Raw genomic sequence first — 10,384 nt, 5'->3', positions numbered from 1 at the left:
CATAATATAACTCATTTTGATTGAATTTGGTGCCTTTATGCATCTAGCTATCCTAAACCCATGGATCTGTACTTTAGACTTGTGGCATAAAAATGAAGTTTAAACTCAAAGTCACTTCTCAATTTTGACAATTCTTTAAAAATATTTCAACTTCGTAGGATCTTGCAATTCATAAATTAAAATAATTACTTCACAGAGATGTATTTTGAAGTATTACTTGGATTTTTCAAGTATATTTAATAACTGCAAAGTGTTAAGTTATGCATCACGTTTCACAGTTGAATACCCTGATGTTTTCAAGACTTCAAGTGGGTTTTCAAAACACTTTCAACGCTTTAGCTGGTTTGTATTGTGATTTATTTGAAAGTTATCACAAGGACACGATAGCTTAAGTAAATTTTATGTGGGATCACAATGAATGTGGTGGGAACACAGTGGTACTTTGACCTGCAAATAGGTAGAAGGGGAATCAAAGAAAAAAAGAGGGTTTATTGATGCCTAAAACATCCAGCCTCTAATTCTTTTTCACATGTTCTCAATCACCCTTGATTAACAATATCAACTCAAATGCAAAGTCAGTTACATTAGTGGTTTTTATCAGAAATTCAGGAATGCATGTATTTAGGACCGTACTAAAAATACTTAGTGTAATAGTCTCAGAGGTACTCAGAAAGAAATTTCTCCTTCTGCCCATAAAATTTCAGCTCATAATTTCAAACGTATTTAAATTTTCCACAATCAGTATAAATAACATGGATAAGATTTTTTAAATGTTTTCCTACATACCCACAAAAGCAGACATCTCTGTGTTGGACTCACAAAATCATGCTGTTCAAAATGACAACTCATTAAAATACTTTGTGTCTTTCATTTATTATTTTTTGCCCCTGTCCCCAACCATCTTTCTTTTCTTCCACCTTACTCTTCTTCCTCTGCACATGCCTGTTCAATTGGCAGTCAACCAAATGTTGTCTTTTTCTAGGCAGAAATGTTGTTAAATGTTGTCTTTTTCTAGGAAGCCAAAACTGTACTTAAAGATGGAGTTTCATTCCTGCCTCATAGAAACATATTAGATGAAACGTACTACTAATATGAGAAATTTATCGCAGTTTTTTAATCTGTCCTGAGTGCAGAAGGAGGTACTCTCTTTTTCTTCTTTCCTTCATCTTTCCAGAATTGTATCTCTCTTGACTGTTATTCTCCTTTCCATTATCATGGTGCAGCTCAGAAACCAAAAGGCTGGAAATAAAACAGGGCATCATGGCTTTGAGGCAAAGCAGCTTCACATCCTGCTTCTTCAAAATCACTCGCATTTTGCAAGTTAATTTTGTAGAGTTTTCACTATGTATCATACATGAAGCAATAATTCCTTTGTGAATTAAAACATGAGAATCTATCTCCTCTGGGAACAGATTCCTTGCCGGGCAATGCCACCATGGTGTTCAAAGCAAGAGAGTAATAAATGGGACTGAAAACTATATTTGTTCTCGCAGGATGGTCCCACTGATTTCCATGAGACTGCTTCATACAGAATGCACTCACTGTGAGAGCATTGTGGTTTTTACACGCAAACCAGCAGCAGTATGTGTCACATATCCTAAGGAGCTCAGCTTGTCGATTTGGTGGTTTAGAAATTATTTTTCTTCTTTAATTCTTTGGATTTCCCTCAATTGGCAGTTTAAAACTGTCCTTGTAACCAATTGCATCATCATCAAGGAAAGTAAGGAGAACTATATGAAGACACTTTCACTCCTGAATGTTTCCCTATGTCCCTGTGATAAAAAAACATCAGGTATCAACAGCAAACAAAATAAAATTAAGCATAAGGTGCCTTATGGTTATTCTAGAAGAAGGCTATTCTACAAGGTTCCAATATATGATATATTGACATAATTTGTAATGAATAGTGTAGTGAGTAGATGAACCACTGCATTTTGTCAGAGGCACTTAGACCAACTCCATTATCTGTATCTATCTTACCAAGTAGTGTCTATCATCAGTAATAGTTAATAGGGGCCCTTCATTAATTCAGACATTCAAACACTGTTTTATCAGAACGAAAACTTGCAAGAAGTTCACTTAACACCCTATGCATCAAGGTTAGAAGTTGCGCATAGTGTCTGTGGTATAAAGAAACAAAATGATATCAAACTTATGGATAGAAAAGTATTCCTCCTTTGAATTTAGAATAGACTTTCAGAAGGGAAGCAAAACATTTTCCCCATCTGCAAGAATTCTTGACTTGTTCACTGGCTTGAATCAAGTCAAAATTTCAAACCTTCAAAAAAGCTTGAAAAGCAAAATTCCTGTGAAATCAAATCAAAGGGTGTCAATTAAATACTTTGTTTCAATAATTCTGACAACTTGTGATATTTCATCTATAGTACTTACTATAGATCATGTTTCAATTCCTAATAAGCATATTTTGCATATCCTCAAAGCTGTTCTTTAAATTGAAATATGCATCTTTACATATTTTTTTGGTAATGGTAATCCCATTGAAAGGGACCTTTATGCCAAATCATTTTGTGTTTTAATGACTCAAGTATTTTCCTCTGAAAAAGTAATCTGAAGAATATTCAGCCAGCTGTGCTTCTATTGATGTCACTGCAGGGTACCTTCTTGCAAGGCTGGTCTTCTGAAACATCTACCCCATGATGAAAGGATATTGAAGGAAATCTTACATATCAAGTGAAGTGGGAGGAAATGTAAGTACCTTCTTCATGGCACAGGCTTTACAATTATCTTATCATATCTTGGCATTCTTAGAATTTAGAATAACAGTGTTATCAGGTACCTAAAAAGTATTTTTATTCCAGAGGTACAGATTTGCTATAGTTGCACATCTTTGTATTGTTAGCAGTCTCCAGGGTACAGCTTCATTTACTAAAATGTGGATATAGCACATCTAGTCAGTCCAACAAGAGTTCTGTAATCAAATGCCATTCACAACAAAATTGCCCAATTATTTCTTTGAATAGCTGATCGTGTTTGATAAATGTTCATTGTGTTTGAAAATAGAAATAAGATAAATACACAGAGGAATATCACATTAACGGTATGATGACGTTACTGTAAGGGGCAGAGTCAGGTAACTGAGTCATTATCCCACATCACCTACACTCTGAAGCAGCATTGCTGTCTTTGCTCTTTCTGACTCAGTTCTTCAAGATTTATCTGTATCTTTTCAATTTCCTTCTCATTTTCTTCAAAACTTAAAAAGGAAGACACTACAGTATAAATTACTCTAGCTTTGCCCTCAAATATTTCTTTCTTCTTCTGAAAAATAACCATTTAAACAACACCCAGGAGTAACTTAATCGCACAGTGAATAAGTCTGAAGACAGGCTGAGAGTTGAGCTTGTTCAGGAGATGCCAGGGACACCTTAAAGTAGCCTCTCAGTACCTAAAAGGGGCCAACAAGAAAACTGGAGATGGTCTTTTTACAAGGGCAGTGATAGGACAAGGGTTAATGGCTTTAAACTGAAAGTAGGTAGATTTATGTTAGATACAAGGAAGAAGTTCTTTCCTGTGAGGCTGGTGAGATACTGGAACAAGTTGCCAAGGAAGCTGTGGATGTCCCATCCCTGGAAGTGTTCAAGGACAGGTTGGACAGGGCTTCAAGCAAACTGGTCTAGTGGAAGGGGTTTGTAACTAATGATCTTCAAGGTCCCTTCCAATCCAAGCCATTCTATGATTCTATGAAGTCTTTAAAGTTCTATCCTTCTGCTTAAGTTTAGAAAAAAAAAACCAATAAGAATAGAGCAGTTAACATTGCTTCTAGGGTTTGGTATAAATTGAAGTTCTGTTCTGGGAAGAGTCTGCTCAAAACAGGGATTTTCAGTGTTCCTTTATGTTTTCAATTACTACTGTGTACATATACATTGTTATGTATTTTCCTTAATCCAAGTGTAAACCACTAAATAATTGAAATATTAATCACCCAAATAATTGAAATAGCAGAGTTACATGTATAATCATGTTTTGTGGGTTTTTTTCTCACTTTATGAGTCAAATACTGATAAAATTGTTCAGTTCATTGGTAAAATTGACTGATAAAACAAAAAACAGCCCATAAGCCTACGAAAATAATAAATTTCATTTTTTTTTATTCTGACTCTCGTCAATATCTCTCTGGTTTCCTGTTTTTTCTGGTTTCCTCCCTAGAGAGAGGACAGAGTTGTATAATTCTGCATATAGCAAACATATTAAACAGTCAATTAGAACAGACATATCAAAGGTTAATTCCACATAAGAGCATGGTAAATTTGGTCTAGTTTTTCAAATCTTTAAGTTGATAAAATGCCCAAGTTATGCTTAAGCACTAAAGAAAAAAGCGAGGAGATGGTCAGAGTCTGCTGGAAGTCTGCTAATTAATGATCCTTTCACATACTTAAATCATTATTAATTTAATTCTCAGAAGCATCCATAGTTTAAACATATATTTGACTAGGCAATAATTAAAGATATTAGTAAAAGAGTTGTAAATTCACTCAATTTTGTATATAGTCACTGAATAGAGGAATTTAGAAAACCTGTGGAAAGATACAGGGGATTATAAAAAGAAATGTGACTGGTTAGCCAGGTGTATGTTATAGACATTTTGCATTGAATAATTATAATTAAGGCCTTCACAGACCATGTGATGGTAGAGGTTCTCATGTCCAATTTTATACACTAGAAAGGTACCTAGAAATTAGGACATTGAAGTTATTTGGATAGTCATCTTGGGTCTAATTTGACTGTCAATACAGGAAAACATCCTTTTCCTGGAACCTTAAATCTTTACAATATTCAAGAATCACACAATACATTTGTGTTCCAAACAGAACAGGCAGGTTTGGATAGCATGGGCATTTATAGACCTCTCATAAATGTTACTCATATCTCCTGTCTTAAGCAAGATTAACCACACAGGAAGCCAGGATCCACACCTGGATTTAGTATCTCTGATCATGGATCTAACATCTTCAGAGTCAACAAGCTAGATGCAAAGGACAGAACCACAAACAAATGCACAGAAATACAGAACAAGGGAACTTCTCTAAGGCTCAAAAATGCTTGTCTTTTGAATAGGAGCTTTAGATTTCCTTTTAACCAAAAAGTTTCAACTCGTCCAAATTTGAAATCTGAGAGAAATTTTATTTTTCCTAGTAATACACATCTTTTTTTGCCAGATCTTCGTGCCTATGAATTGTCTGCTTAAGGACACTTGTGAAAAAAAGACACCTGAGCACTTAGCAATGCTAAAGCTCAGGGATAAGCTTTTCCTTGACACTGTTAATTAAGATATGGATTAAGAAAATTTCTCAGTGTTTTGCAAAATACAAAATGTTCTTCTAATTAGAAGTTTCAGAGAGATGCTAATGATACATATCCATGGAGGCACTGATGATTTTAAAGGAAATGGCAGCAGCCAAAATTTAAGCAGCCAGACTCCTTGTTTGGAAGTCAAAGGTAAAATTTGTGGTGATACCAGCGAGGATAAGATCAGGCCAACAGCAAGTGCTTTTGAAAATTTCATCCTATGAAATCCCTGCTGAGTATATGACTATACCATACAGAACTGGTACCCAGTGAACTCCTTGGCAAAGCACCAGGTAAGTAATGGAGGGGTAGGAAAAGAAAAAAATCAGTGATCAGCTAGAAAAACAAAGGATTTCACATCTTCCAAGCATTATATCAGGAATGACTTTCGTGTGCAGAACCCTGAAGTGCATCTTTCTGTCATTTTTCTCCATCCAGGCAAGTACTTCTTCCATCAGCTGCAGAGGGCTGAAACATGCCTTACAAAACTCCCTTCTGCTAGCTGTTTTGTGCACTGCAGTCTGCAGCACAAACTGTACATGTGCCTCTGGTTCATTACAGGACACATTTTGCTCTGTTCTCATCACTACTTCTGGTCTGAAGAAATTGTGTGTGTCTAAGGCTACCAGAATTAAAGTGGCATCTCTCTGATCTATTCCTCAAACCCTCTGCCAATCAGCAACAGATGAGGCACTGTTTATCTCTACTTCTTAATATCCTGGACAAGGATCATCTGTCCCATATGTGAGACTGAACCACAGCAGCGATTTACCCCTTAACTAGTGAGCTTAGTCGACATGGGCCACATATGGAGACTGATCCTCTCACCACATATTGCTCCTTGCACAACAAATTGGTTATCTTATTTGACGGAGCTGTTGGAGGAGAAATGGGTTGTCCTTAAAGAGAAAAAAGACTCTCACTTTCTGTGAGTAACTGCCTGATTCGATATGAAATAGTGGCTTCCTTCTCAACAAAGTGTTGTGCTTTTAGTTTATGAATTTGTGTGTTTTGTACTGATTCTGCCTTATTCTGATTGCCAATAATTTTATCTCCCTCAATTTATTATCGCTGTGACTGATGTGAGCTCTTGGAATAGATTTCATTTATTTTTACTATTCCTATTACTTTCTTCTTAATTTATCTGTTGCTGTGCTAAACAAAAATCACAAAAATATTGAGATATTTAATTTATATAGAGGCATGTCATGGAATTAATATCTCAGTTTGACAAAATCATAGAGCTGTCCACTAAACGTTATACACGTGTACATAAAAAGCAATATGTTCACCAAAACCGAATGACAGAAAGAAATATTCATATAATGCACACGTGCCAGCTGTAGGGGAAAAGTATTTATGTAATCAAAGCATAAATATAATTTATCATTCTTCATATACTAAAAGGCATTCAGTACACAGAATATTAAGTCCATACATTCATGACAATTAACATCCTTCTCTTTCTCCTCTGTCTCAGCCTCCCCCAGTTCTTTCCAGCTCCTTCAGAATTTAACTAGAAAATAAAAGTAGATCTTCCATGTAGATAAATGAATATTATAGCATGTGTAATATGATGCAATCATAACGATAATGCAGCTCACAAGTCTGATTTCAGAGGGACAGCAATAGAATTGTCCATAAGTTTAGATTTATGTTTATTGCAATTACCGCCATCTTCTTGCATAAAGAAGACTCAAATAATTTTAAATCTAAATACTAAACCATACTTCCTCAAGTATAAATGAAAATTAACTGCAAAAAATCCTCTGAAAGGACAAATTAGGAGCTGTTGACTTTAACATTTGACTGTCACTCTCGACCATGCCTAAGAGCTAATCAGTCTTTTTCTAAAACTGTTTTTTTGCCAGGAACTTGTTCCCCTTGAATTCAATGACAGTTTTGCCACTGGTTTCATTAGCAGAGGATGATGGCTTAACTCCTTTTCACTTTTGATACAAAACAACTAATTCCGTGGGTACACAAACATTTTCTTGGACATAGCACAAAACACAGATCAACACGTTAGGACACAGGACAATGAATTTTATGTGAATCTCAGTTGTAAAAGTTAGAACTATATGTACTCTTTTCCACTTCTGAGGAAGCTTCTTTATTTGCACAAAAAAGGCACGATTAACACCAGAAATATGTTTTAGTAATCTTTATCCCACAAAGTGTATTAAAGACATGGTACCATGACATGATGAGGTTAGACATGTGAAAATAAAAACCTTGAGGGCAAGGCTGGGACAACATAAAGGAAACTCTCACCTTATGGGCTTAAATATTGTAATATAGAAGGGAAAAATCTGCCTGTGTGGTACCACAACCCTTTGGCCTTACAGCAGATGTTAATCTTGCCTGCATAAAACATGAGAAACTAATTGCTCTGGTTTGCAGTCTTTCTTCACCAAATTTGAAAAATGACTGCTGAATACATTTGCAATAGGATCAATTTGTCTTTTCTTACTCACTGCATCAGGAAGTTGGGCAAAAATACCAGGAGTCTCTAATATTCAGATGCTGGAGACAAATGTGTGTTTCCCATACTTGTAGTTTCTCTAGAGCCTCAGAGTCATATCTGCAAGACCTAGCCAAAATGATCATGTCCCTGACCTACCTGTGAAATATTTGCTGGCAAAAGGACTCTGTGCTATTCCTCAGCACAGGTAAATGAGAAGCAGAATCATTTCCTACAGAAAGATATCCTAGATTAACGTGTATAGCTTTAAATATCACTGGCTATGGTTCAGAAAATCTGTAGTCACCAATACCAAGGACAATAACTAAGAAATTGCAAATACTGACCTTTGGAAGATCCACAGCACCCTGCAAAATGGTGAGGCACCATATGGCCCTTGAATGAAGAGGTGAGTGAAAGTGCTCCTTTCCCACCAAAAGCAACTTTTTTTTTTTTTTCCTGTGAACTAAGGGTGGCACAGGAAAGAATCTCAGAAGCACAGGAAAAATCGCAGTAGCACAGTGGTATGTGAGTGCGGGCACAGACTCTGACCTTCACTGATCCCACAGAAATCTAGGATTAGTCCAGTGAAAATCTTCAAGCTACTTCAGAAGTATTGCAGTGTAGATAGCAGCAGAACCTGCCCATGGGGTCAGTGAAATTCCACATAAATTTAAGTTTCCTGTGGTGTACTGATTTTTTAATGAGAAACTGACACTGACACAGTTGCTCTGCCACTATAAATGGGTGCTTCATACGAAAATGAAGGCTGACCAATGTAAGAAAAATGTTGTTCAGAAAATTTCCTTCTGAAATCTGCAAGCAAATCTGAATGGCAAACATGTAGAATTAGAAAATGATGCTTTGGCTAAACAACAATGTGTAATTCAGCAGCTGTGAGCTTTTTCTACCTAGATTGCTACCAAGTATCTAGAAGACATCAGGAAGGTCATAATCAGGAAGCAGAATTGAGATTAATGTGAAGAAGTGGGGAAAGGATTGCATAGCTACCAAGCAAGTCTAAAGTTACTCATACGAAGGACAAGCCCATCACAAAACACTCCAGAGAAAGCACAGCATGCTTACTAATGGGCTGCAGCAGCCACTGCCACCAGTGCTAAAGCCCTGTGACTTGGCTGAAGGCTGAACAGTCATTAGTTTCACATAAGTGCCTTCTGCTAGTAATGGGAAGGCAAGTAATCTCAGCACCAGATAAGGAGGATCAGCCATGAGTCACTCTCGTTTGCCGCCTTATGCCATACATGTACACACCACGAATCAAGCATGTCAACACCATTAAACTGTGAACTTTTAATGCAGCACCAGTGAAAAAGTGTGTGAGCAAAATCCTGTGTGAGAAAAGTGGAATGAGTACTGTGTATTGCACAAGGGAAGAAGAACTGTAACTGCTGCTGCCTGCATTAGCACAACAGCACTTGTGATTAGCTCAGTCAATGGATTCAGAATTACTGGGGGAGGGGAGGTAAGAAGTGTTGCAAGTGCAAACATCAATTGAAAAAAAAATTAGGATTTCCTGCTGTAAAAGAAGGAGACTTAAAAATAGGACCAAATGCACAAAAATAATGAATGCCGAGGGAGAAACACATCACATATATCTGGCATCTCTCTTTTCCCTGTATCTGCCTTTAGGAAAAAGATGCTGAATGAAAAAAAAAAAAAAGTGTCAGATTTTACTTTTTATACCAGATTTAGGCTTCCATTCCCTAATGCCACCAAAGTTAAGACTTAACCACATTCAGAAACTGTCAACTGAAAAGAAATGTGTATATCTCATTCTCAAGGGTTAAAGCTACATCCAGCTACTATAGATTTTCAAAATTGTAATGTCACTTTTCAAGAAAATGTTCTGCACTATGACAAACACTAATATGGAAATTTCCAATTCCAGTTATTAATTTTTAAATAGTTATGTCATTAATAGTTCACCGCTTCTGTTTTCTTCTTTAGAGAAGAATGACTTGATTATTTAGAAATACCACAAACAATTTTCACCAAAATTACTATTCAGAAAACACTTTAAATGTTCAAACATCTAGTGGGATGCATCATCTGAATAATAAACTAACTCTTAGGAAATGGACCATGTTTAATATTCAGTTGTCAGTTCTTTCCACTGTCTCTTCAATTTCTGAACTGCACTATGACTGACTCTATACTTTTGCAAGGGTAAAGTGTTAGAAAGCTGACCTGCAGAACCAGATTTTTGAATTACTCAGTTTCTTTTTGGTGACGTTTTTAGAGTTCAAAGTTATATAAGAGATATTGGGATACTCCCCACCCTGATACTAATTATTGCCACTTCAGCAGAATCAATGGAATTATACCTTCTAAAGGTCATCTTCTGAAAACTCAGCAGCTGGCAGTACAACTCAAGAGAAAAAAAAAAAAAAAAAGAAATGAAATCCCTTTTAAACATGGCTTTGTTGCCCCACGCTCTTGAAGGTGCAAAGCGTCACAAGAACAAGGATAAAAATAAAAATATTGTCGTGGTTTGAGCCCAGCCGGTAACTCAGAACCACACAGCCGCTCGCTCACCCCCCCCCCGCCTTCTTCCTCCCCCCGCTCCCGGAGGGATGGGGAGGAGAATGGGAA

General features: G+C 36.5%; 1 long non-coding RNA gene across 1 annotated transcript; it reads right to left on the bottom strand.

Moving 5' to 3' along the window:
- Positions 1–340: 340 nt before the first annotated feature.
- Positions 341–8,342, bottom strand: LOC115600560. Its single transcript, XR_003989047.1, has 2 exons — positions 8,119–8,342; positions 341–1,772 (listed from the first exon to the last, which is right to left on the bottom strand). It is a non-coding gene; the product is annotated as an uncharacterized LOC115600560 (long non-coding RNA).
- Positions 8,343–10,384: the final 2,042 nt, after the last annotated feature.

The sequence above is a fragment of the Strigops habroptila genome, chromosome Z, assembly GCF_004027225.2.
Source record: "Strigops habroptila isolate Jane chromosome Z, bStrHab1.2.pri, whole genome shotgun sequence".
NCBI classification, from domain to species: Eukaryota; Metazoa; Chordata; class Aves; order Psittaciformes; family Psittacidae; genus Strigops; species Strigops habroptila.
The sequence above is the reverse complement of the archived record's forward strand: the minus strand, read 5'-3'. Positions and strand labels throughout refer to the sequence as shown.